Source organism: Corvus moneduloides, chromosome 8, assembly GCF_009650955.1.
Source record: "Corvus moneduloides isolate bCorMon1 chromosome 8, bCorMon1.pri, whole genome shotgun sequence".
Classification (NCBI taxonomy): domain Eukaryota; kingdom Metazoa; phylum Chordata; class Aves; order Passeriformes; family Corvidae; genus Corvus; species Corvus moneduloides.
Window position 1 is genome coordinate 17,952,959 of NC_045483.1, and position 27,574 is coordinate 17,980,532.

The 27,574-nt window shown below is 42.7% G+C and overlaps 1 protein-coding gene across 2 annotated transcripts in view; it reads right to left on the bottom strand.

The window, feature by feature from the left end:
- Positions 1 to 27,080, bottom strand: part of C8H10orf71 (chromosome 8 C10orf71 homolog) — a 52,692-nt gene extending 25,612 nt beyond the window's left edge. The window contains exon 1 of one of the 2 annotated variants that reach the window (XM_032116606.1): positions 26,653 to 27,080. The gene's annotated coding sequence lies outside the window, so the exon portion shown is untranslated. Of the gene's footprint in view, positions 1 to 24,278; positions 24,403 to 26,652 lie in introns of those variants that run through there. The other variant, XM_032116607.1, reaches the window with a different exon arrangement.
- Positions 27,081 to 27,574: the final 494 nt, after the last annotated feature.

Genomic DNA, 27,574 nt, shown 5'->3' on the forward strand with positions numbered 1-27,574 from the left:
CACTCAGACTCAGCTGACTCAGAAACAACTTGTCTGGATTCCAGCCCGGAACACACATCCTAAAACTCTGTGAAGTGCCCGACCATGGCTCCAGGCTGGGGTTCAGCATCTCTCTTTTGGCTTTTGGGAACAGAATGTAGACTAGAAGGACTCTAAAAACACAGCCTCAGTGACTCTTTTGGCAAGGATGTCGATCACAACCGCACCCTGCTTATTTCCCCCAAATCAAACTGACTTTTCAGTCAGGAGCAGTCATGCTTTTAGCAGTAACGCAGCCACCTCATGTAGAGTGATCACACATAAAGAACCCCAGAAAGATGCTTTTGCATGATCGCTTCACTACTAAACATTCTGCCAAGAATGGAAGATAGATGTGGCAGAAAAGAAACTAACTATGGAGAATGTTAAACAGCAGAAGATGGCTAAATTACTCTACAAGTAAAGATTAAACCTGCAAAGCACTCTTCTACCTGGGCCCATTTTTAAAAGGGTTTGCACTACCTAAAATAGCCAAAAAACATGCTAAGTACCTATCTGCCTTCTGGGCATTGATTTTCCTTGGAAATCTTTCCCTTCTCATCAGGATGTGTCAACAAAAACTGACAGCACTTGGCAATTTGCAGGAGAGGTTCAGCCTGTGCCGGGACATGCAATAAACCAGACTTTCAACTCAAGTTTAAGAAATGAGCACACTTGTGACATATCAGATGAGGGAAAAAATACCTCTAAATAATCTGAGTGATCTAAAAATTAGTTCTCATCAGAAACATTATGTAGAAGCCAGTGACATTTAGAGATACTAGGCCAAATGCATTAGGTAATTTATAAACATAGCTATAATCCATCTAATTTCAGAAAAGGCTGGAAGAATGTGAGGTTACTGGCCTAGTGTAAATGTTTCCCACTTACAAATTGCAAAGCAAAAGCTGGAGACCACAGGCTAATTAAAATAGCTGGACAAACAATGATGGGAACCATAAGGGGCTATTTTTAGGGGATCGTATGAGAGCCCAGGCAGCCAGAAGTCTAGTCCCTCCAGAGGTGTCACATGGCTGCTCTCAGAGTCCTTTGCACTCTCTCACCGCACCACAGACAAGGTGAACCAGACATTATGATATTTGTTCCAGCCCCACACACCTCCATCCAGATTTCATGCAGTATTTTGCATTTTACACAACACATTGGATGAATTCCCATGCAAGTTTCCACAGAATCACCATCCCTATCCTGTCCCAGGTTCCTTCACAGCTGAAAGATGGGGTTTGGGCAGTGTGAGCAGGGTTGGCTCCCCCCAGATGCTGGAAATGACAAGAGGAAGTTGTGGTATGCTGCATTATGAGAGGAAGTTGTGTTACGCTGCAGTTCAGCTGGTACTGCAGAGGTACTGCGGTTCAAATGTGTGTTTATCTCTGGGTGATAAGAGGTGAAGAAAGAAAAGATAAAAACTTGTTATAGTCTAATGATTTGCCTGAATTAAATGAGTTTTCATTTTCTGGTTTGTAGAATACACTTTCTGTGGGCCAAGAAGAAGAAAGAGTGAAGCACAGCAGAAGAAAACAATTTTATAATATAATTTTATTACTCAGCAGTCAATGAAGTATCAAAGCATGTGTGCATTATCTCAAAACCTCAGAGTCCTGAAAAATGTGTTCAGAAGATACTGGAGTGCAAAATGCCTCCCTGCATGGTTTTGTACTGGAGCACCAGTGGACAGTGAAGGGGAGGCCAGCTTGGTTTAGGAGAAAGGTTTCAGCCCAGCTATGAATTAGACAGGGAAGGAATTCAAATTTGCACTTCCTCTTTCTCAAACCAGCTTTCTCCCTAGCTCAGAATCCTTCTCAGGAAAGGATTATTGGAAACCACTAAGGTTTTGGAAAATATTTCATTTTTGCATGCCTTGGCAGAAAAAGAGATACCAGGAGTATGCAAGCCACAGCAAACACACTTGCCTAACCTGCTTCCAGTCCCCCAGAAGATCAGAGCACACCAGTTAACTGCAAGAAGCAACACAGCTGTTTGCATTTCTCATTCCAGTAATCCGAGTAATTATAATACCACTGCTCTAAAATGATATGACTTTAAGTCACATTTAAGAAAAGTAAGCAATCTAAAATCAGCATTCAGTAAACCAGAAAGCACTAGAGAGAGAATGAGAAGTTCATGCCCATCCTTTCAGAAAAAGCCAATGTGCAATTGTTCAAGGTTTTGCTGAATGTCAGGAATGGAAGATTAACGAGCAGTGAGATTATCAGCGTTAGAGGGAGGAATTCACGCTAACACAGCAAGGCCAAGAACAGCTAAAAACCTGGCCTGAAAGATAGCAAATGTGCTTCTCTGCAGAACAGTGCTAAATAATGACTGAGAAGAAAGGAGCCAAATGAAGAAGAGGAAAGCAACCACTGCAGAAAAGCGAGGAAACCGAAACAGAGCGTTCAGAGACAGAACTGCATCGTGCTGCTGCTCTGCAGGAATCGCTCCCAGCTCCTCTGCTTGCACCACACCTGGGCTGCCTGACACAGCCCAGGACCTGCCTGAAAGGTCCATGGCAAAATCTGCCCAGGGAATCGGGCAAGCAGGGCATCCAGGGATGGATATTCATACTTTCACTGTAGCTGAACTCGGAAAATGGAGTCAGTGATATATGTGGAGTAGATAGGAAGACACCATCAGAAAACACCCTAAGAATTCCCCCAGGCCTAAAAACTATGTCACAATCCCTTAATGATGATCAATTAGATGAGTCCCAGGTAATCAGAGACTAGTCCTAGCAGTAAAGTGATTCCTGGGACTGAAAGTCACTGTATGAAATGTACTAAAGTGGCTGGTATCAATAAACTGACAAATGCAAACAGAATAATTCTTTAATCTCATTCCATTAAGGAACAGGCACATGGTTTGAATTATGATCATATAAACCACTGCCTTCAGGCATTTTTTGAATGTTTCTAGTCTGCTAAACTCATTAGAAAATGCATGATGTCAAATATTTGAATAAAAATATAATGGGAATAAAGAGAAATACTGTCTTTTCAAAAAAGTCACAACTGGTTTCCTTTAAACTTTACAAAAGTGTTTTAGACAAAAAAAGATAAATATAAGACAATAATGGAATCATTACTGGTGAAAATGCTAACACAAACAGGTACATGATTAATTATCTTCCTGCAGAGATTAGGGACTCTTCTCTTAGGAACAAAACTCAACATGTTCACAAAATCAAGGCTTTTAGCTGATCAATAATGACACTCATACAGATATTCTCCTTGATTTCAGAAGGGTTTACACTCACTACACAGCACAGACTGAAGCATTTAAGCACTGCAAGCTTGAAATGCATTTTCATTGCAATCTTTTAGTTAGTGACAGAAAGTATTGCTGTTTCAAAACACAGCAGCAATTCCCATATCCAATGTGTATCTGAAATCCATTAATAAAATGACTGTGTATGCAGGCAGGCCTGGACAAAGAGGCAAGGCTTGATGTCTCCACTGGCAACAATTTTAACAGTGTCCATGTCACTTGGGATGGCAAGTCCCTCTGATTTCAATACTCCAGTCCCATCAAAGGACAGTAGCCTCTCAGACATTTCAAAATGGCACATGAAAGCTGGGTATTTTGGAAATTGATGTTTACTGCAGAAGCAGCCTGGCATATGCAGCTGAGCCATCTCCAATCAACAGAAACCACTCCACAGACATGAGTGGGAGCTGGAACCTGCTCTGCTTGCTTATTGCTTCAAAGACGGAGTTTGTGCTGTCCTCGCAGGAGGGATGCTAATGAGATCTTGGACCAGTCCCTTTTCAGCCTAGTTGAGCATGACAAGTGTGAAACATCTCCATTGAAAAAATATCTCTACCCATTCTGAGAAGGTAGAGATTTTTAGGTAAACAATGGAAGGAAAAAAAATACAAAACTTCCATGCTAGCAGTGCAAGAACAGAAAAGACAAAGAAAGCAATTAATGGGTGCTGTGTATCAAAATGCATAAAAATGAAACACCGTTTAAATAAAAATATTTTTGTATTGGTCAGCGTTAGATACCTTGATGAATGGTTAATTCCAGTGTCCTGGTTCACATTTTCCCTTACACCTTTCCAAGCTCTACCATTTATTTTGCCATCAATGTAATAGTAGTGAATAGTAGTAGTAGCCAATAGTAGTGAAATTTCATAGTTCCTTCAAAAATAATTTGCAGACTCATTGCTTCTACAAGATACTTCCAATATAATCACACAGTTCTTCTACTTACTATTTGAGCTACATTAATTTGTAAAGTCCATGTGATTTTAGTAATATTCACACAGTTTATCAGTGGTTTCTGCTGTGGCCGGTACGAGAGTGAGCAAACACCTAACCTTGCACTTAGAGATGATCTGTAAATCCAGGCCTATGTACTCCAGACCTGGTCCTGTTGCTTAAGACAAAAAATCCCAACCACTGTCAATTCGAATAAAATCACCCTGCAAAACAGAGATTCATATAAAATACTTGTATTGGAATTCTTTCCAGATCTCACCCTTAAACACCTACAACATGCTTTGTAGTCATGTTGTTACCTTCAGAGCAACTAAACTATATGCTAAAGTTTACACTGGGAACTTGTGAAAAAGCCATCTTTCTCCTCTTCTGGCATTATGGACTATTCAACAGCTTATGCTGAGTCCTAGATGGAAAAACCTCCAAGGGAGGATTTTTACTAGCACATTCTGCCTTCTGCAAATTACTGTGGTATGATTGTAATTCCTTTGTGCTTCTTTCTAACTGCTGGTAGTATTTTAAAAGTGCCTATTGCTCTTGGGTCCAGAGCTGCATAAACAACAACAATAATAATTAATAACTTTTGCAATAATCTTCTGCCAAAAGAAATCTCAGCTTCAGCTTCAACTGGATACATTCATATGTCTTAAGTTGTTGTCTAGGGTTGCTATGCACTAACTGTTGGTATGTTCCATCTCAAAGGTGGCTCTTTGGGAAACTTTGAAGCTCTATAAATAGAAGATATTATTTATTATTATTGGAAAGGCACAGGAATGCAACAATTCACCCTAAGGGGACAGAGACACTTAAGAACACTTGTTTCACTATTGGATGCATGAATAGTTTACAATGTGAGGTAGAGAAAAGCTCTAGTGCCAAATATCCTGTATGAGCAAGAAGGTGAGATCCGGTGGACAAAATCCATCACACCCACTGCTGGCCTTTTACAAGTTTAAACTGATCTTGGCTCCTTTCCTCATCCCTGGAGGTTAGCAGACACCTCTGGGATACCTGAAATGCCCTTCTTCCTGTAAGGAAGAATCACAATCTCAGGACACCTGGCAGACGAGAGAGGAGCCTTCCTGAGCAGCTTAGCCCAGGCACCAAGCAGTGAGACAGCTGAAGAGAGGTGGCAGGACTCTGGCCCTAGAAAGGGGACAGAAACCCAGCAATGGCCAAGATCCCCTGAGCAAGGAAATACAAAAGAAACACACACCAGAGGAGATTTAAAGGGAGTAGTGATAATGACAAAGTCCTAAAAAGTTAAGAAAAGAATAAAGGGATAACTAGGAGCAGAAGTAAAAGCAAAGTCATTGTTTTTCCTCTAAAATTTGAGGTGTGGTTCTATTTCTGTATATGCCTTGTGAATTTTCCAGCAGGAAATATGAACAGATTATGATTTCATAGGATCAAATCAAAGGCACCTAAACAAATTAAGTATTCTCCTCTAAGTCACTTTCTTCCAACCTTCCAAAGCAAACTACGCTGAGCTGTCACCCTGCTGGAGAAGCCCTGTGCATAGCCCTGTCACGCCCTTGGTGCTGGGCATGCACCACATCCCAACCAACCTTTGCCCTAAGACTTGAATGTCATTCCTGACCTCTGCAATGCAGCAGGATTTCAGAGCTAGGCTGGAAAGAGGGAGAGAGCTGGTGGACACTGAAACTGCTGGCAAATTTGAGCAAGACAAGTTCATATACGCAGTGCAGGCAGGTTTGTATTTCATTTCATAATTAGTCAGGAAATAGCATTTCACCCAGAAAGCAGAACTAAAGAGATGCATACCCAGTTTTCTGCACAGAGAAAATCTGCCCGTACCAAGGCCCTCCTTCCCCCACCATGACTGGGACAGTGTGAGATGGCCAGGCCACAGCATCTGGAGCGAGCCAGGGGTGCTGAGTGGTGCTGGCAGTGATAGCCCAGCGCTGACACTGAACCCACCTCCCCTTGCCCCAGGGCTGCCAGCACTCTGTGTGCTGCATCATGACTTCACAGCTCCCCCTAACACACTCAGGTGCCTAAAAAGCCTTCTGGGCAGAGCACACGCTGTTGACAGGAGTGACAAGCAAACACTGCCTTCGCCTAAAAAGACAGGTGCTCTTTTCCAATTAAATGAGTCTTGAAGTCTGTTTCCTTTCACTGTTCATTTGACAGCCCTGGAAAAAGTGCATGTGCTCATCTCTCAGTGTGCTGAGCACAAGGATTGGGGGACAGAGGGGAGGATGGCCATGGCTTGACCCCACTTCAGCGGCTCTCTGCCTGGAAGCAGTGAGGGGAGTGAGTAGTTATAGTTCAATTCTTCTTCACTGAGTGAAAAATTCACCTTAACTTTACCTCATTCTTCTCCAGAAGAAATTCAGCAAAGGGCTAGGGTGATGCAACCTGTTTCTGCCTGGCTCTTGGCAAAGACAACACCAACCAACCACTCTTTTGCTTGTGCCAAGAGTCAAGGAGCTCAGGTATCAAGTGAAGGCTCACACAACAGCACTGGAGCCGATGGTCTTTTTGATGGAAGAAAATATTCTGCATTGCTCTGCACTTCTACTCTCTGGACCTTCTTTAATCTACTCTTACAACTGTTTTGAGGTGACAGCAAACACCATAGACATTATTCAGAATGGATTAATGTGAGGACACAATACTATTCTTGGTCCTTTCCCAGTCGTATGTGTGCCTTTGTAACTGCTGAGCATGAAGCAGACATTTTGGAGGCATGAGTGTGGCCCACCAGCATGGAGACACACAGACCAGAGCCAACACAGACCAGAGACACACAGACCAGAGCCAACACAGCATTATGGAAAACCCTGCTCCTTATAGCCCTCTGCCAAGAGAGCCTCTCCAGGCTGCCCCAGGAGCGCATGCTACATCCACAGCAGAGCTGAGGCCTCAGTAACTCTGATGCTGTGTGTACAATGCACAGTTTCAGTTTAGCTTCTCCTTAACTACTTTCTTTCCTTGTGCCTGATACTAATCCTAGCCACTACCCCTAGCAAAAACCTGGTGTTCCCCAATTTTTGCCTTTCATTGCCAAAACCTCACAGAGAGGGAGTCCTGAACTTGTGCCCATTAATTACACTGTGCTTTGAGTGTAAACTGTACCACTGATGCAGGATGAGTCCTAGAAGTGCCTAAATACAGTGATAAGGGAATGAGTCAGATGAGAAGAGATATTTTCAGGTACCTACAACCTAGGCCGGCACTGGTAATGTCCAGGCATTATGCAACAATCACCACAAGGTGCAGTGTCAGCCTTGGATGATGCAGCTCAGAGATACAAATGAAATTGATGGGACCTTTCTAGGACCACATCTTAGTTCTGGAAGTATTTGTAGAATTATGAAGATATGGTTTAAATTGCACTGAACTGAACTCATCCCACCAAATTCCTTTCTGTTGGCTGCTGCTGGGTTTTGGTTACCCAGCTAAGACAGATGACATACCAGTCATTTAAGGGCTGAGGTGCCTCCTTATGAAGTGGGTTCTGCAGCATGTGCTGTAGTGGGAGGTGTGATGCAGGGACCCCAGCCTGGCACCTAGCACCCTCACTGGGCATTGGAAGGTATCCCAAGCACACCAGTGCTTGCAGTGCTGTTCAGGGGGAATCATGCTGTGTCCCAGGGGTTGCAGCAGCTCAGGTGTGGTGTTCACAGGTGTCTGCACCACAGAGACACAACACTGACAGCTGGAGTCCCACAGGCTTGACAGACCTAAGCCTATACACATATAATGGCAAGACACCTGGGAAAACCTTCTGCTAAAAGTTCTTGCATATCTGTAATGTTGTTAATCATTTTATCTCAAGCATGATCTCTTTGCCTTGAAGTCAGAAATGCCTTCCATTGTGGAGTTAATTCACAATCTTAACAACACTAGAAGGCAGGTTTTTGTGGTCAAATATATTGCCATATTAATAACTTCAGAATATTACATGAAGCACAAAAAGAAAAGAAGTGAATAAATTAACAGAAGAAGCCTGCATGGCACACTAGAGAATTAAAGTGCCATTTTATTACACACACCTCAGAGTTAAAGTTTTAATTTTCTTTTAAAAGATTGCAATATATAATTTTCATCCTCCATATTCAAAAATACTTAGAGAGGATGATTTGTTCTTTTATTGTAGTCCACAGGACAAATAAAGCTATAGTCAAGTGATGCTGACCAAATCCCTGCAATTTCCCAGTGATAACAGAATTGTTATTATTTTTTGTATTCATTATTGCTCTAATAAGGAACTTTCTCCAAGGATCCTGATATTCTTTAAATACAAATGAATGAGTCTTTCCTAATCCCTTATGAACTGTTCTGCAGTCTTGTTTTACAAACAGATTAAAAAGGAGGACACTGAGGCAGAGACGTGTTGCTGGCCTTATTTCCACAGGAACTGACTTTGAAACAGTGCCTAGTTAGTGGTTTGGCTCAGGTCAAAGCTCTAGCTCTAAGCTGGAGGCAGCTCCAAGAATTTTTCCCAGTGCCCTGCTTGGGACAAGCCTCCTTGTCCAGATGTATGGCTGCATACATTCATACAGTACAGGTACAGTAAGTGCTGCCACTTGTGGCTTTCACTTGCTCTGCTGAGCCGGCACTCAGGAGCTTTTAAAAGTGGAAAGGCATTCAGAGGCATCTTTTTCTTTTACAAGCTGCAGACATTTGCCTCTTAGTGAAGAAGGTCATCAACTAGGCATAGAGATCTCTGTGAATATCACTGCAGCACTTTCCAAATGGCTCCTCAATGCAGCAGCTCTCCCCACTGCCTTATATTGCAGACCAGCAGAGTTATATTTGGAGACAGATATGGGGATTATGTTCCCAAGAGCCTCTGGTGGAGTAAGTTCAGAGTGTGTTGTCATGACGGACGTGCACACATGTGCCCTAGCAGAGTAGAGGTCAGCCATCATTCATGAATATGTGGAGACCACTTACAGTCCAGTTACAGCATATGCTAGCAACACGTGTTCCCCACACACCCTGTTTTCTCCCCAGTAAGCTGCTATTTTTTTAATGTCTCCATTAGCTTTTGGAACAACTGACAGCTTTAATCTTTTCCCTGCAATGAGCTCCAATGTGGAAACATCATGCAGCTTTCAATCACAAGCCAAATGGCTAAAGATTTTAAGAGGAGATTCCAATTCCAGAATAGGAAGCCTGCCCAGTCAACCCTACACCTTTAATATAATTATTATTTATTCATGACCAACCATAAATGCAACTAGCTCCTGCAGTATTATTTGTCTTCAGAAATGCCCTTGCTGAAATTGCAGGTGAATGTCTGGGATTTTCTCTTTCAGTGTGCCTGTACCTAAGGCAAGGTTGCTGGCCCTCATGCTTCTGTTGGGAGACAAGATTCAGAATTTAATGCAGCAACACCAACTTATGCCCAAAACATATCAATTTTTACATTTCTTTTAGCACAAGAAATGATTCTTCCATTTAAAGGGAGAAAAGTGCTATTAAATGGTTTCTACATAAGGCTATCAGACCTCAGTCACCCCAAAACTGTGAGTTACATTCACAGCTGCTGAAGAAAAACCTGAAGCTGGCTGGTGTTGCAAAGGTTCAAAGTGCCAAGCAAATAGAAATATTATAAAGCATCTGGTCTCCTGAAGTCTTGTGTCTTTAAGAGATGCTGTCAGCACCAGCAATGAAAGGTGTGCTCGGGTATGAGATAAAATGATGTTTCTCTAAGTGCCATGTGATTTAGTCTGGGAGCAGAAAGTCACTCAAGGCTCTTAATTTAAACATCACTGAAAATACACATTTTTCTATCAAAAGTTGGCTTGGTTTTAGTGGAAATGCCCAGCTATGGAGAGACATGAAGCTGTCCCCTTTCAGGTGGCTCAGTTCTGCAGAGATATCAGGAATAGAAAGAGGTAAAATCACACTTCTGTCACTGAAGGAAGTACACTTTGAACAGCAATTTAATTCAATTTAGAAAACTATTCTGTTAAAGCAGATCCATCCCTCAGTATAATCACTTTGATTTAGCTTTACAGCAGTATTTTGACTAAGGGGCTACTGGCTGAAGAAAGAGCAGAGCAGGTCGCTGAAACTGCAATTCCACATGCTGTGCTGATTGCTGCCAAGCTAGTGAGGGTTTTAGTACCCAGCACTTTTCTGGCTTAACCTTAATGCCCCACTTTCTCTCTCCGGGTCTTGCCGGCGTCTTTGGATGCCCCAGGTGTGATTCTGAAGAAACAGAACAGACTGAAAGTCCTCCTGATGAGAACTTAAACTAAACTTCATCTTTCTGGCGGAACTGAGTGAGAAAGAAACCACACACAATTATGTTGGCAGCCAAGGGAAGAAAATAAGCCCCTGGAAACAAAGTAAGGGAGATATTTGTGTGGTAAGATGTGGCTACCTGACAGTGATAAGAGATCTTACTAATTTAAATCTTAAATAACAGTTGCATTTAGAGTAAGAAGTGCATTTAGCTGCTCATTTTCATGCTGTGGTATTGTGAACTGCAACAAAACACTAAAGGCAACTCTGGTGACATGAAACCTCAGGGAAGTTATCTCCCTGTTGCTGTTACGTTTCTTGATAGTGTCCTTCCCAACGTGGGCACAGCCCAGCCAGGAGCTGTGCTTCCTGTATCCTCCATGCTGCCACACATTCCTGTGGGTGCAGGCTGTATAACCCTGTCACAGTGTCAGGATATGATTCTGATAGTGCTTTCAGCTCACGTGAAGCTTATCTCCACTTTTTTGCAGATGAGCAAGGAGATAGCATCCTTCATTTCCCTGGGTGCTCCTCTACCCCACCTACTCTCACGATTTCTGAAGGGATAACATATGCTCTTGTTTTTTCCCACATGGGAGCAAACAAGTTAGTGATCTACAACTTCACAGCAGGAGCACTTTGGACAAACACCTGTCAACTGTTGACAGTGTGCTTTTGTAGGTCACCATTCACCTTTACACTCCCATGCAATGAATGAATGACAAATATGAAGTAAACCACCACAAGAGCATTAGTGAAATCAGCTCACTGGTAAAAATCTTCAATAAACTTCTGCTGCAGAAAGTTCCACACAATAAAGTCTTTCCCCTGTGAGATCACAGAAGTTAAGAAAATGGGCTGTGAATCCCATCAGCCAAGATACCCACACATTAAAAGTCTCTATTCAGGCAGAGAGGCAGAAAAAAATGGTATTTAAACACAGATAGATGGAGGTAGAAAGTTTTATTTTCACAGTACTACACAGCTGGAGAAAGCCCTGGCAAGTCCTGACCCTCAGTACCCAACCTCTCTCCTGGATGATTCTCCCAACACCAACAGCAGCCAGAGGAGACCTTGACAGTGCAACTATTTTCCTGCATTTACTGAATTGCTTTAGTTTCCAAGCAAATCTATGGTGCCATAAATGCTTGATTTTAGGATAGAATTGTGAGTTTAGCTCCCACCTGGCTCGATGACTTCCTAAAGGAAAGTGCTCTGTGAGGACAGGTCTCTTGCAGAAGGGGTGAGTTGTGCAGGAGGGAACACTGCCTACATCAGGCCCCCAGAGCAGGGGCTCCAGGGGAGGCACTTCCAGCTCTCCACTGCCTGGGCCATGGGGATGGTGCTCTGCAATCAAGTCACTTGTTGCTCTCTTGAACTTAGACCCTGCAGGCAATGACACAGCAAGCAATCACGTAGCATCCCTTTATCTTCACGGTCCCACTCCAAAGTCCTATTTTCAAAAACAATGTGAGCACTTATGAGAGTAAGTCCCAATGAAAATTACTTTTTGCAAGTGGTACTAAATCTCTTTTGCACTCTCACAGTTGTATCTTGACCTCTCTTGTGCAGTATAGCTGGAAAATCCTTTTATCCAGCTGCTGACAGCCTTTCTGCAGAGCACAGCTCTTCCAGCTCCTAGAAAACATCCCTTTCTAAACAGGACAAAGCCAAAACTGGTGTCAGCAACAGACCAGCTCCGAGGAGGAGTTTAAGCAAGAAGGTCTGGAGGTTTCTTGCTACCAACTTTTCCATTATTTCTATGGCTTAGAAAGGAGAAGGTGCTGGCATGATTCCAGGCCACGCCTTCAGAGAGTCGTCTTCTCTAGCATCCTTCAACAGGAAGATACCCAGATTATCTACAATCCAATTTATTTCAGTCTCCACAAGTCAGAGTGAGTCCAGGAAGTGAAACACACCAGAGAGCAACAAAGACTCTCCTCTAAATCCTCACTATCAGGGATTTCAGAGGGAAATGTGAGATGCACCTAGTCCATGTGATAGGGAAAGACTTTGAGCTGTGCAGTCTTCAGACATACATTGGGAAGGGCCCTTCTCCTCAGGGGAAAATAAAGAGAAAAAGTAGGCATTTTTGCTGAAGATTAACAGATTAGGCATTTCTGCTCTAATACCATGGAGTTCAAGAGAGATTTTATGCAGGCTCAAAGGAATGAGCAAATTGTTCTAAATGCTGATAGACTGTAAATAAATAAATGAAGTATTAATCATCACTTCCACCAAACTCTAGGAGAAATCTGTCTTTGCATTATTTGGATAAGGCTCTGTCATTAGTTCAGCCTTGCCATTTTTAGAAATTATTAGAGTTTTATAGCAGGTCTGAAATTCTATGCCAGCGAGACTGTGATTTTAATGCATATTAATAGCAGAAATGAGGGAGGGGAAAGGAAGTTGGTGTGATTCCCTTATAGAGTACAATACTAAATAAGAAGATTCCAGCTGTGCAACAGGAAAGTTAAAATGGTTTGTTTGGATCATTAATATTGCAATGAAAACTAATTAAACCTAGAGCTACAAGGAGGAGCTCATTAGAGATTTGAATAGAGGCAGCATAACATTCAGCAGCCTCCAGTTTTAGCAGTTTCTTTTATCACACCAGGTGGGATAGCAAGAGCTCACTGAAGAGACGAGGATAGTCTGAAGAGCCAAGGAGATATGGATGCCCAGTCCATGGCACGCAACTGCAAGAGGTGTCTGCCTGCTAGAGGGCTTCTTTGGAAAACGCTGCATGAGCTTTGTAGCTCTGTAGAATGAGCCAAGCCCTTTTACTGGGTCTCTGCTCACACTAACATTGCTGCTACGTTATACCTCTGTCCCCTTGTCTGACCTGACATTTGAAACTTCATCTAAAATTTCCTTAGCCTAAGAGCCCTCAAATACACTTTACAAAATATATCTACTCATCAGCCCCTCTATGCCCACCCCCAGACATGGCACTTCATAGTCCGTAGTTTAAGCGTGACCCTCGGTTTTGCATTTCCTTTCTCCTTTAACATGTGATGCCACTTCTGCTGTAGCCAAAGAAGGTGTCCCTGCCCCTGTTCTGTGGCCATCAGCATCCTCCTACAGCTATTCAACTCTTCTCACTTCTGATACTGTCCTTTCCCCATGGCCTCCCGACATCCCAACCCCCCTCAGACCCCAGCTTCACACAGAAGCCAGGGACTATATTAACCTGTTCCATAGATATTTGTCTCAGAAGTGAATAATGATCAGATTGGGCTTCCCTAAGTCTTGCATCCTTGGAATTTCAAGTAAATACTGAAGCCCCAACAAAGCTGTTAATTATCCATGGTAAGTGCTGGCAACAGTGCTTGTATTTCACCCCAGTAAAGGCTGCCAGGGGAAGGAATGGCCTCTTAATGGTGATCATGAAGGATTTTGTGGGGGAGAGTCCTCACAGACAAAAGATACCTTTTAATTTTACTAATGTTGTCTAAATGTTGCTGGATTGGGGTCCTACTGGTGACTTGAGAAATTTAAAAATCCTTCAGTCACAGAGAAAACAGAGTAAGATACTAAAGTAGTGACACACTAAACAGTACACATGTAACTCAGACTAGAATTTTTCCTACATGCCTTAGACAGTCGAGTGCCAAAGAAACATGATAGGTGAGGCACTGGAACTGGTGAGGCACTGGAACTGATGAGGCACTGGGAGGAATTGTCCAGGGAAGTTGCGGATGCCCCATCCCTGCAAATGTTCAAGCTCAGGCTGGATGGGACTCTGATGGTCTACTGAAAGGTGTCCCTGCCCATTGCAGGAAGGTTGAAACTAGATCTCTAAGGTTCTTGCCTACCCAAACCATTCTATGATGCTACCAAATGGACCCTTGCCTCCCTTAATCTCAGTGTCAGACCATGTGAACATGTGGATCACTGAAAAATCTTCCATTTTCAAGTCAGAAATTTCCCACCACTATAGCAGGTGCTGACTCGGGTTTTTATTAGTTTTGTCCATCTTTGGGCATCCAGGAAATAAATTTTGAAAAATCTCTGCTGCATCTGCATTCACTGCTAGGTGATAGTACAGCCAAAGGTCTGGACAGGAAAAGGCAAAAGCTCAAAAAAGGAGAAAAGAGACAATTAATACTGAAGATCCCAAGAGATGAGAATGGATCCAAGCAAGTCAAGAGGACATCAGTTCCAGCCCAGCCTGCATTTCCAGGCAGGTGTTATCAAGGCATGACTTCCTTAGATAGTCAAGGAGAAGAAAAAATACGGAAAAATGCTGTAAAAGTAAAAATTAATCACTGGACATGAACAATTATTTTCGAATATGACATCTAGGTATCAGTCTATTCAACCTATGCCAGCGAAGACCCTCAGAAATGCCCCTGCTGTGGTGTTTCATGGTGGGAGGCAGAGAGAGGCTGTTGGACAATGAAGAGCATGGAACTCCCAGCAGAGCCAAACCCACCCACAGTCGGTGCTGGCAGCTGTGGGACACAGGGACTTCTGCACAGGCACTGCAGAGATGGCAGATGGCTCCTGTCTGTTCAGCACTGGGGAACAAAACAAGCTGAAATGCTTTACAGAAAGGCTGCCAGGCAGAACCTAGAGCTCTGAGCTACAGGCAGAAATAGCCCCACAGGCTGGAGGAGTGGCACCTCTGCAAAGACCACTCACCCTGGCATCCCAGTAGTGGATGGTGGCATTTAAGGATACTCATCACCAAAAGGGGATGCTTTTGATTTTCTGCAGCCAAAACATGGACATGTAGATGTGATCTCTTCCTCACTCCTCATCCTGCAAACCCTTGCTTTGCTGAACCCATGAAGAGACTTGGTTTACATGGGCCAGGCTCAGGTGCCAGCAAGCCCACAGAGAGAACAGGAGCCCAAGAGAGGCAAGAGTGCACTTCAGATTTCCCTTGAACACAGGAGTCCCAACCTAAGATTATATCCAAGTACAATGAACAGATTTACACAAACCCTGCAAAATTCACACCAGGAGATCTGGGGTATGGTTGTGTGTACTGTTTCTACCTTTTTCCTGGGGGAGAAGTAGATGACTTTGCCATGATGTCACTTGTGCCTCTTAATAGCAATCCTGAGAACCTACATTCCACTTTCTATTTTACCCTCCCTGATGTTCCCCCTCAAGCAAAGCCCTCAACAGCATAGTTTTGGAATGACAAATATCTTCACAGGCTTGAGTGACTGCAGTAACCTCACATTCCCTCTCCTGGTGCAGCCTGCATATCACAAATTCACATAGTTCAAAGTCAGCCCCTGAATACTTCACATGCTGGTTCTGCTGCTTCCCCCCATGGCGTCAACATCTTTAAGCAATCCCACATTGGCCCTGACCTGGTCCATCTGATATGCTCTAGACTGATAGACAAGGACAGTGACAAACAAGGGGAAGGAAATCAAGAAACATGTTATGGTCAAGGTCTTGATTTCTACAGAGCAATGAGACCAAAGAACATGTTAACTTTACATAAGCTGCCATCAGTGACCGCCTCACATTTGTTGTCCACCACATAAAGCTTTCAAGGATATCTTCAAATTAATCTAATTCACAAAGTGCTCTGTGTGAGGGGAACCAGGGGTGTAGGAGTCTGAAAGCTGAATAGAGATGGACAATGCAGGGGAATGTCATCTACCAGAACTTGGGACGCTGCAAGGATTCGGTGAGAAATGCAGTCTTGTTTTAGATCCCTCCCCTAAGATTAATTTGGGCTGTGATGTAGGCAGACATTAGTACAGAGTAAAAGCTGAATGCCTTGGCTGTCACTGGATCACGCATAGTGATGATTTTACTAGCAAAGTGCCTATGCACTGAGATGCTGTTTCTGCTAATTGCCTATCATTAACACTGCCTCCATAGGAAAGACTTTGGGCCTCATCCATCAGAAAGACAACATAGGTTAGATCCTATAAGATTCTAAGATTCTAACTATCTTAAACCATAATGTAAGCACTTAAATTCCTGCTGAAGTAGTTAAAACAGGTTTTTACAACCTTATATCTATATATAAGGGCTTAAAGAAAGCAGGGAGGTAACTAGAAACATATTTAACTCTCCTATTTCAGCTATCTAAATTTGAATTTTGGTGCCTTTCTTCCTTTGTCCATAAATATCTTTCCACTCACTTTGGCAGACACAGCCCCATCATGCAGAGATGAGATTTTTGAAAGCCTCTGTCAGAGGCTGAAAGCTTTCAGCTTTCCACAGCACCATGCACATGAGCAAAAGGACTGTTTTCACACGCAGATGATGTAATGTATTTGGAGGGAATCTGCATGGAAATGAATGCCAAATGCTCATTTTATTTTAACTTGGTGTTTATGAAAATGTCTAAAGACTTTTAATGCTTTTTGGTGTTTGTTAGATGTAAAAGGAGAAAAACCACACAATTCTAATCCCAAAGAAGGGAATCAGCTTGTGTATGCCTATTACATTCCATTAAAGATGCAACATCTGCTTTATCTCAAGAGAAGTCCCAGCTTCTTCAAGGCCTTGTGTAAGTGCAAATATTCGCTAGCACCAAAATGGGATGCAGTTAGGTCTAATGTCATGTCACCAGCATTGATCATATTATAAAGAAAGTAAGTGGCAATTACTTTGAATAGGAACTGCTTGGCTTGTTCAAGTAGCTCTGCTCTATGTACATTCAAAATTGGCTTCTGACAACAGGATTTCAAAAGTAAAGTGCAAGATGTACATGCAAGGAATAATATAAATGTGCTGTAGGAGTCCGTTTGTCCACTATTCATTAGTCACAGCTGCCCTTGACTGGCTTGAAATGCTTCCTTATCACTAAAACAAACTCACACAGCCACACCCAAAGCCACCAGCTGAACGCATCTACCCAGAAACTTACCAGGCTTTCTTGTGGAAGTTACATATCTCACATTTCATGTCCCCTCTTTTGATGGTTGAATTGACTAGCAAAAGAAAAAAATTCCCTGGACGCATCAAATTTTTGCTGTGCCAGTGCAATGGATCATTCTGTCCTCTGGTTACAGCACATCATGAGAATGCAACTCAGCGGGTGACGCAGCCAAGAGGGCATAACAGGGACATGAACTACATGGATTACCACTTTTATGGGACACTGAATCTACATTCGCAAAAAGGAACAACTGGTGTTTTTCAGGCGTTCATTCCTCGGAAAGACGTTCAACCTTTCCACATTTACGGCATATTTTCTTGGAAGATTTATTCTGTTGAAAATCCTATTTTACACCTGGAACAGAAGAGACAAAAAAAATTTCTGCTACTCCAACACCTATGCTCTTTAGTAGATAATTTGGAGGAAACTCACCATGGTTTCCCTTTAATAAAGTCCGACATGCTTATACAGAATACAGACGGACAGGAGATGGAAGAATATTGGATGGAAACTGGACACACTTTACCCTTTTCTCTTGCTCCGAAACATCCCAACCACTGCATTTTGCTCCTCCACAACACACACCACCTTCAGAGAGTAAGCACCCAGACATTTTCAGAGGTTGCTTAGGAACTTTCTAAGTTATCATCATACACGTCAAAGGTATTTTAAGACACAGCTGAGTGTACCAGGATATGCAACAATGACAAAGCCAGGCTGCCTGGCATGTTTTGTTCATGCCGTGTGAAAACCTACATAGGAAAAATTCCAGCAGTGCTGCCTCAGTAAAGGAACTTTATCAACCAACACCCCTCTGGTGACCAAGATAACCAGAGAACCAGACAATATCATCCAGTGAATACTGGAGCCCTTCATTTAGGGTCACCCAGTCCAACACTCACTGCTCAGAGAGCCAAACTCTCCCACAAGGACTTCTTTCATCAGCTTTGGGATTGTTTCTTCCTCCTGTAGCATCCCAGTTCCTCTGGCACTTTTAAAAACACTACAGTATCTTCACTGGGACTTACAGTGCTTCGGAGAATATATGATCGGTGGAAGAATCTCCTCCTCCAGCTGCTCTCTCAAAAAGATTTCAGCAATGACACAAACAATGTAGAGACTACTTCAGCACTGTCTTTCCTGATGTACACAAGAGACCTGAGTACATGTCCCAAAGCTTTTTTCTTTGCCTCCTTGCACCTCTCTGAGCTGGTAATAGGGCCAAGATATAGAGACCCTCAAGTAAAATCCAGAAAACACGTTTTTAAAATGTATCAGCACCTCTGTAACATAATACATTGCTTTACACGGAAAAGGAAAGAGAGATGGAGGGGAATAAAAAAGGAGCAAGGCTGAAATGCTGAATGGTTTCCCACAATATTCCTTAATGTCAAGGCAGGAAAGCATTACATAGCTGGTGCAGGCGTGTTTCCCTTTGTTAACACACCCGACATCTGTGATTCTGCTGCTTGCTGTGACATGGAATCCCTTCCAGTTGTCCCAGCAGCTCAGAGTCCTGACAGAGGGGGTGATGGAGAAAATAGCAAAGGAAGAGCAGCTGTGAGTTTTCAAGCATAGTTTCCATTTGTTCTGGATGCCCATAGCAAAAGCACCTTGATTTTTTGGCAGTAACCAGCCTGAACATGTTTTCTTCATTTTGTCCCATGATGTGACATGGCATGTTAATGGAAGGCAGCACATCCACACACAGCAGGCTGCCTGAGGTTGTCTATTCACCATTGGCACCTATCAAGCAAAGTGCACAAAATCTTTCGATCTTTCTTCTTTCTTTTCAATTGGACTCAAGATTAACTTGGCCACACTCTGAAAGCATATATTTGAGCCCAAGGACTGGATTTGTGTGATGATGAGCTCTCATCGAGAGCTGTTAATGAAAAAAAGGAAATGACCCCTTGGATCCGACCAAGGAATTGTTTCACTCCATGTTGGCCTGCAGTGGCAAACACTGAGGATGCTGGAATCCTGTCAACAGGATGTTGACATGAGTCAGTCAGCAATGTTTGCATGGGTCAGTCTGTAGCAGAACATTCTACTCACCGGGGGGGGTTTCTTTTTGGCTTTTCACTTCAGGACTGACATGCATCCCATTGCATTGGACTTACTACTTTATTTTCAAATAGGTTGGCTTGCCAATATTGAAAGAGCTTTTTAAGTTTGTCTGATTTGTCCTGCTGAAATTCTTCATTTCACATTTCCTTTTTTCATCTTTTAAGAGAATCTCCTTTCTGAACCCACAACTATCCTGGTGCCCCATGCTATCAGAAGCTGCTGCACTGGTCTTGGCTTTGCGCTGTTCAGTGCCATCTGAGTCCATTTTTTGCCCATAGGACTAATTCCTCAGAGAATCAAAGTTGGCCAGGACAGATTTCTTTTGAACCTCAGATGGAATTGAAGGAACAGCATTTTAGTGTGTCTCTAATTACAGCCACCATGACAGTTCATATGTGTAGCAATAAAAATAACCATAAACCTACCTAATCATTAAAGTAAAGCAAACAACTCCTCTCTGTATCATCATACACAGGTACTGGAGTTGCTAATAAACCAGGAAGAGCACTGAGGCACTGGAGTAGCATCTTTCCTATCTCCACAGTTTCTTAAACAACTTTAGAGGCATATTTTTATTAAGTATATGAAAGGCAGATGATCTTAAACCTCAAAAAGAGTCTGTATAATAATTGTGTGCTCTTCTAATGCTCTCCAAAGACCTATTCAGAGTCCATTCTGAAAGACAATAATATATCAAGAACTTCTGCAAACTTCCTCCTAATGAACACATGCCAATTTGAGACCAAGAATTCTGGCCTCGGAGGACAAAATAACCACTGCACTTAGTCTCTGGGTGTTTTGCTACTTTATTTCAGAGTGATTCAAAATCTAATTAAATTTCTAAACTCTAATGAAATTACAGAAGAAAAATCATTTAGGATTATATTATATACAATTACTCACAGCTGAAAATTACAGTTAGCCTCTTTCACCAAGACAGGGTCTCCTGAGAAATCCTTGTTATTCATATAACGTATAAATCTGACATTACTCCCACTATTTACAGGTCGAAGGTAAAAGCAGAATTAATTAAACATATATATCCTGCCCAGTGGCTGGATGGTGAAGGATAGAGAGAAGGCTGATAATGATGACTGTGCTTGAAACCACATTTCCCAGTTTGGTCAAGAATCAGAATAAACCTACGACAAAGCAGGATTATATTAAGCCTGGCTTATTCTGGTCAGTGCTTTTCCTCACTGGAGGTATGCCGTGAACAAGAACAGTGAAGCTTAAGCAGTCAGCTGTGTGCAGTCACCCAGCTAAGCTCTTTGAAGCATTCGTGGAAAAGTAGCAATGGAATAAAGCAAACAGCTTTAGCAATTTCAGCCAAATACTCAGATGCTTAGCTCCTTCTTTGAAATATAGAAACTACTTGAGATTGCTGATTTGGGCCAGGAGAAGCAACAAAAACAAAATAAGAAGCAACAAAGCAAAATAAAACAAAACCACCCCACCCAATAAAAAAGCAACCACCAAACCCCAAAACTAAACAAGAGAGTTGACATTTCTGCTATTCCTTCAATAACAGGTTTTCAGGAACCTTAAAGCATGGGATCATTTGTAGATGAAACATATGAGGTACAAAACCACTGAAGGTTTCTTACAAGCATCCTGACATTTTCCATCCAGCTGGTGCAGAGATTTTTGTTTTCTTGGTTTTGGTGTTTCCAACTCTGACCCCATAGAGAACCAGGAGTAGTGAAAGAGCAAAAATGAACTACACACACACAGGTGTATGTGCACACCAACACGCACTGCAGGTCAAAGCAGTAACAAATACTTTCTATGACATCTGCCACAGTCAGTTGTACCAATGCTTCACACCGCAAAATAGGCCAGGAACATCGAGATATTTTTCTTAGTCAGAAGTTACTGTCTGGGAACTGGCTTGCAATGGCTTAGCAGCCATAGTGAGCTGCTTCTCCTCTGCTCCTGAAAAAGCTGATTATGAAAGGGAAATATTCAAATAAGTGCTCTTCTCAAAACATTAGGATATCATTCAAGTTGAGTTCATAAGAAAGCTGGCAATACTGAAAGAGAATGCCTCAGAAGGTTCTTCTTCTAAGACAGAAAATCCACTTGCTTATCCGCAGATTTAGAAGGTCTCAGCAGAAACAAATTCACCATGGTAGGACATTTTCAATTTGTAAAAATAACTGTTAATGTTTAAAGGCCCCTTAGAGAGCAAAACAGCTGAACCAGGCTGTGACTGTTGGCTGTCTACCCTCTCCACAAAACATTTTCAGGTTTGCTTATATATTGAACTTAAACCCAAAAAAGGGCACTTCTGTTTGCAAATGTAACTACTCAGGATGTGACTGTAGTTTCTCAACGATCATGTGACCTGCTTCAGCTTTTTTTTTTTTTTTTTTTTTTTTTTTTTTTTTTTTTAAGACACTGCAGAACAGCAAAACTCAGGAAAACTTGGGTGAAACCACTCCGTTGTCACAACTTCATAATGACCTTACTAACAAGCTGGATATCAGTTCCAACAGCATTTCTTCTCTTAAGTAAGTGATCTAACTTATTTGTTTTCCATTCTTTTTGGGAGCTTTTTTTCCTGAGCTTGGTGGGCTTACTTATTCCCCAGCTTAATTGTACATATCTTGTGTAAAACTTTGTTTCTTGGAGAAGAAACATTTTTTGAACCAGAGGAGTACTTTGCTGAGTTTTCTAGCTCACATTTCCTATTCTGGGTGCAAAGGGCTTGGTTGTGCTCAATCCAGAAGACACCGTGAAGTAAAATGCCTGCAGCTTTGCAGATGAGATGGCCGAGCTGCTGAGCACCTGGTTTGGCACTGTACAGGAAACAGTACTTCAGCAGAGTGTGAGGGAAAAGCTGACCTGTGTGCATGCTGACTGCAAGCTGCTTTTGGACTCTGCGACTCTCCCTTTTTGGACTTTCGTGCTCCTGACTCACGCTGTTTCTAATGCTCCCTGCTGGCCCAAAGCAGGGCTTTCTCACAACCGGTTTTTTCCTTCATTCTTACTCATCTCCTCGTTGTGCAGGGAGGAAGTGGGGCTCATGGCTAGGAAGCCTCAGCAGGGCTCATATTAACACTGGGCAGTGTGGGCTAACGGGGATGAGGGAGCTGCCGGCAGTTCCATGGGCTACTGCCGTCCCGGGACGTTTGGTAAGGGGGCAGGCACCACCCTCTGGTGGCAAAAGCCTCAGCTTTTACCTAATGAGCTCCTCCCATACTACCCTGCTTCATGCAGACATTCACAGAAACTCACCATCTACATTTGGGGAATCCCACAAGGGCAGTTTGCCCCACCCAAGACATGCAGACCAGTTATTGCAGCTTGCATCCACTGGATATCCACTACTGCCTCACCTTCTGCAAAGCTGTCCACAGATCTACAGCAGTGCTCTACCCTGCAGGTACCCATTCTCAGGGTGCACACAGGAATTTGTTGCTCTCACTGTCTTTTTTTGTTGGCCCTTCAAGCCCTCTGCACCTTTCTACAGGCACTTCCAAGACTCCAGAGGAGTGGAGACTGTCCACCACATGGGATATAGGTAACTATTCTTAGAGATGTGAAGTCAGCTGTGACAGGTCCCTAGTGACTGACTGGTTATGGCTCAGCAATCAAACGGCACAAGTCCCATTAGTGCAGTAGCATTTGCTTAGAGCAAAGAGATGCAGACTCAGGAGCAGCAAGACACGTTTAACAACAAAAGGCGTTTTGCAATAGAGAAAATGCCTGCAGGTGTTCACATGGAAAGGTACAGGCAAGCTATATGCAATGGATGGAGCCGTACGTGGAACAGACTAGAGCTCAAACAATTCCTGTCTCCATGTCAGAGTTACTCCTGTGCTCATCTATTACTAGAGTGAAGGATTTTGCCTCTGAATTCCAGTGAAAGGACTCATTTGCTTGGATGCCAACAGCACCTATATTAAGAAATTTACACATGGCTGGAAGTTTTGCTACACTAAATACCAGCTAAAATACTTCCATTTTTATATGTTGGTTTTCAGGAGTGGCTTCCAGCAGGATAATTGCCTGTAACCTCTTTGTTGTCATGGGCATTCCTTACTTGACTCTGGAGTTGCTCAGATATCCCCTGTGAGCCATCCCTTTTTTCTACCCTGCCTCTAGGTTTCCCAGATATTTGCTTCCTTTCCTATTTGCTGTCTCAATTATGAATGGTACTTAGCTCCTGGCTGCTGCAATGCCATTGTCTGCTGCAATGAGGAGAAATATGAGTTGCTGGAGGAAGGGAGAAGAAAGTTACGTGGAAGCAGGAGGCAGCAAGCAAAGGGACTAAGGCAAGTGCTGTGCACTGTGAAGAACGAGGCACACGTTGGTGTTTATCACTGCATCTTATGGCTAGGAGTGTCTTACAACACCTAATCCGGTGGGGGAATGGAGCTCTTCCTGCTCCCTGATCTCATGCCCAAATTGCATTCTGCACCATTTTCCTCGCTGCGCTGACCTCTGGGCAAGGCACCGCTGTGGCGCAGAGCGCACAGGGACACCGGCGTGGCTCAGAATCTGTTCTCTGCTTGGCTCAGCTCTGCGTGCAGCACGTCTGGCGAGCGCTAAGCCTGCCCAGAGCTACACCGGGATCACACACTAGAGGCTCCCAGCCCAGAGTATTTATCTGCGGGTCCATCACTTGCTCAGCAGCTCTACCTTGAAGTGGGTAACCGCAGTGGCAGAGCACTGTGTTTGCAGCCGGTAGTGAGAGCTTCCCCGCTGCGTGCCTGGCTGCAGCACAGCTCAGCAAGTCCGGCTCCTCCCGCAGGCTCCCACAGCAGCTCCACAGTTCCTCTTTCTGCACTGCCCCCACGTGTAACGCAGGACCCATCCAGGCTGCAGTCTCATCTCCAGATTGCCCACTACACACTCACCAAGATGTTCCCCGGCGGTGGAGACGCAGCCCGCGTATCTCCCCCGCCTGCTGGGGCTGCCAGAGCCGGGGGCACATCTCCCCCGCAGCTGCACGCTGTGGCCGAGCCGGGCACACCGCAGAGGGCAAACAGCACCGTCACTTGCTTCGAGGCGCTTTGAAAAATGATCCACAAGTCACTCGAGTGTGGGTATCAAATTCATCCGCTAGGCTCTTCCACACATAAGCAAATACTCTGCAAGTCCAGAGGGTTTATTCAAGATGTGTTAGTCTAAACCCTCTACAGAGAGAGTCAGAAATCCAGCACTGGGACGAGGGCACTGCAGAGTTTAAGGCATCATTTCTAACCCCCCCAAATGGGAAGGTTTTTGTACATCCCCGAAAGATCTAAATTGCAGATAAGATTAAGATCAAACAGAAAAATGTGTATTTGAGTTAGTTAATCCACCTCTTTTCACCCAGGAAAAAACTGAAACAAAGAGAATCCACCTAACACTGTCTTTGAAAGCAAACAGTATTTAAGCAGCATCCAGTAAACGATATTAAACCTTAATTAAAAGCATTTTGAAAGTACGAATTGAAAATATTCTCTTTAGTCTTGTGGGTTTTCAGAAATTTCCCTCCCTTTTTAAAAAGAAACTAATAACTTAATCTCAATGTATTAAACTGACCTACATAAAATATTCCATGTAAAATATTATTTCTGCCATAAAATACATAATCTGACACTGGTTTAATTCCATTAGAAAGCATACATTAAGGTCTATGTATTATGATCATTAGGATAATAAAAGTAATACAATATCACTTTTATTATGTTTGAATTTAAAACATTCTTCATATGGGCACAAGGAATAATTAAGGGGATGGAAGAAAGGTGTTTTTATAAAATTTATAATGAAATAAAATCACAGGCGAGAGCAAAGAGACTGGTTTTTAATACGGAAAAAGAGAAGCTATGCTTTTTATGCCCACTGTGTAGCCTTAGACCTTCTTTTTCTCTTTGAATTTCCTTATCTTTATAACTTTGATTTTGGTCATTTAGTATAGCCAGTATAAGCATAGATTTCTACCTGTTACAACTCCTTCTCTGAGTGTCATGGAGGTTTTGGAGAGAAAACCTTTCTGCTTGTATAAAATAAGTTTCCAGACATTCTCATTATGAAGAAAAGTTTGGCAAAAAAAAAAAAAAAAAAAAAAAAGGAGTTTCAGCTCTGAATTATAGTTCCCAAAATACATTTGCTCTGAAACTCAAGATTTTTTTAAAGCTCTTCTCCAGATTTTTGAAGCTTGATTTGTAATTTATTAAAATTTGGGAATAGAAATGTGATTAAGACCAGGAAATAAAAACAGATCTGTTGTAAGCCACTCAATATATCAGATTTTTTAGACATAACCCTGGAAGCCCCAGGGCCCACACTCAGCTCAAGGGTTTTAGTAGTCTGAAAAGCAGACACAAGATGTATTTCTGTAAAGATACCAAAATGCCTTTGTAGGTTACGTGCGGGTTCGGTCGGGACGGAGACGGAGACGGATGGAGATGGAGAGATCTCTATAGGCAGGTCTTGAGAGCGAGAGTGGAAGTAAGAGCAGGAGTAAGGAAAGGAAGTGTAAGAGAAGAGAGAATGGAAGTGAGAATGTCTGAAGTCCTGGTTACAATACAATAAATCATCTTCTGTACTGAATATTCTAATTGTCACTAACCAATCTAATACAAGATACAAATCCTATAGCATTTACATACAGCCTATAAGAGTTCTTATATTACCATAGAGTGTTACATCTTAACTTCTAAAAACTACTCTTTGGACCCCTTCTGCTGAGCTAGTAGGGTCTGCTCTGACCCTTGGACCTGCCTGCAAGCAGAGGGTATTGTTCCATCAAGAGGGGATTACTTCAGTGGCCATACCATTGTTTTCTAGTTGTTCAGTAACTAAGACTTGGTATTTCAAAAGTGGCTTTCATTTCGATGTTGCCTGTAGTTTTCATATTCCCAAAATCTTTTGTCAGGCAATCATATTTACAAGGTTTTCCTGTTTCATCTTCCCCAACATGCCTTGTTTTGGAACATAAGGACTATGCTTCAAGTTAAAAAGCAGTCATGTTTCTAGCATTCATTTTACTGGAAAACAAATGAAAGCCCAGACCCCTCCCATACCTCAAGAAAATAAAATTTTTTTCCGCAAAAAGTGGACGAGAGGAGCTGGGACTTGCAATGTTGGACACCTTAGCAGTAGTAAAACTGAGTGCACTTAAGACATTAAAATTCTACTTGGGTTTCAGCCAGACAATACTCCCTCCCAGTTCCCTGCTATGGTGGGGAATGCCAGTGAAAAGATGATGTTGATGTTGATGAAAAGCAGCTGTATTCCCACCTGTACTGCCACTCTGGCCAAAAAGCAGTGCCTTCATGTTCTGCCTGAAGCATGTGCAGGGGACAGGAGTTTAGCAGCATGCAGGAGTCATATCTGCCTTCAAAGCCTTCTCATGGTCCAGGCACCTCATGCAGCTACACAGCAGTTACATCATTTGGAGCTACTTGAGAAGGCTTTGGTGGAAATATCCTTGCACTGGAAAAAAAAAAAAAATTGAGCGTACATTTTTAACAATTTCCTATAATCATGCAACATTGACACTAAACAGGACCTTTCCTTTTTCTCTTTTTTTTTTTTTTAATATTGATTATTTTTCCTTCATAAAGTATATGGGAATGAATTGTTTTCTTCAAAGCCACTCCATTCTGAGGGCCTGGCACACTCTGAGCATCAGGCAGCATGGCTCAGTGGCTTTATGGAGAAGGGAAGAGCCAGGAGTTGTCCTTTTTATGAACAGAGTACTTGGCATAGAAGTCTCTGAAAAGGTTTGCTTCCAGCCCACAAAGTTTGCTTGCAAGAGGAAAAGACTGTCTTCTCTGCCAGCAATAAATCACATTCTGACTACTGGAACTACAAGGCAGGATTGGGATTCATGTTTTTCTTTAAAGGGGTGTTGGGCTATGCCATATCCTCACCTATTAGCATGTCTTATTAGCCTTAGTGTATCTGTAATCTTCCTCTTGATTTATAGCAGCTTCTCTTGTAGAGAGCTCTCTGGCTTGCAGTGACAAAACCATGGAATGGAAACAGTGCTAAGGCAACATAAAATTCTAGAATTGTATTTTCTCTTCTGGTCAAAAACTGGCACAGTGTGACCACATTTCTAGGATGCCCTCATTAACTTGACTGATAACACTTCACTACAGCAGGAAGCCTTGTATTCTATCTTAAAAATTATTAGAATCAACTATCCCCTTGGAAA